This window comes from Phalaenopsis equestris, unplaced genomic scaffold, assembly GCF_001263595.1.
Source record: "Phalaenopsis equestris unplaced genomic scaffold, ASM126359v1 Scaffold000372, whole genome shotgun sequence".
In the NCBI taxonomy this organism is placed as follows: domain Eukaryota; kingdom Viridiplantae; phylum Streptophyta; class Magnoliopsida; order Asparagales; family Orchidaceae; genus Phalaenopsis; species Phalaenopsis equestris.
In genome coordinates this window covers 359,118-360,244 of record NW_018164814.1, presented here as the reverse complement: position 1 = coordinate 360,244, position 1,127 = coordinate 359,118, and positions in this window count along the sequence as shown.

Below are 1,127 nucleotides of genomic sequence, written 5' to 3'. Positions count from 1 at the left end.
TGTCTTGAACCTCACTTAGAGGGCTATTTCCCAGCCTAAACAGGTATTCGTCAGGTGGACAACCAAGTTTAAAATGTATTTTTGAAATTTATGTTTTTGACATACACACAACCTCTTAAGCAAAGAAGAGTTGTCCATTTTGTTTCGTGGAGAAGTATATTTTGTTTGAAAATAATTTATCAAAAACTTATCTTTTCTTTTATTTTGGTTGTCCACGAGTCGATTACGCTATCAGGCATGGGACTGTCAATCACCTGAGAAGGTTCGAGCCGACTACCGCTAGACTTTTGTCGGCGAAGGATACTATATCCTATTGTTCATCAAATGTTTGGATCTTGATGTTATAAGATAGGACATCTTTCTGCTCTATCTTCGGCGTGTCTTTATGATCAACACCGTACGCCCCAAAACAACTACTTGCAATTTTGCTTGATGGTTGCACGTATAGCAAAAGGCTATACGTGGACACTTATGCATCAGACATAAGCATAAAAAAGAACGAACTAAGAAGCAAAGAAAGAAAAGAAAAAAAATGGGGTGAGAGAGAAGAGACACTGATCCAACTAAAACACCAAAAAAGAGAATGAATCAGTTCTCAAAACTCTTACCGAAGAGATCTGGAAAAGTAGCGCCCAAGGTATTTCCTAACAAACATAAAGGGCAAGCTCGCTCTAATTTTTCCAAACCCCAAAGACATAAGATTGATTGAATCCACCAAATGCTTCTCCAAAATGAGGTTTAAAATCTCCCAAACTTCAAAAGAAAGTGACTTCGGGGAAACCACCATCGATTTTTCCAAACTCATTCCGAAATCAAAATTCTCCCACTTTTGAATTAAAGAAGTCTCGTATATCAAATAAACATGAAATTTTCCCATAGAACCTAAATAAATGCTCAGGGCCGGGGCCAATAGAAAAGAGAAAGAAACCACCAAGGCCCTCGGTTAAGACAAGAAACAGGGCTAAATGAGGCTCACGGCTAAGGCAGAAGACAGCTTCCAAAACTCATGACCAAAGGCAACCCAAGGGGCAGCGAGTGAGGCTCACGGCTAAGGCGACCAAAAGAACCACCAATGGCTACTATGCTTCCCTGACAAACATAAGAGGATAACTAAAGTGATTATAATT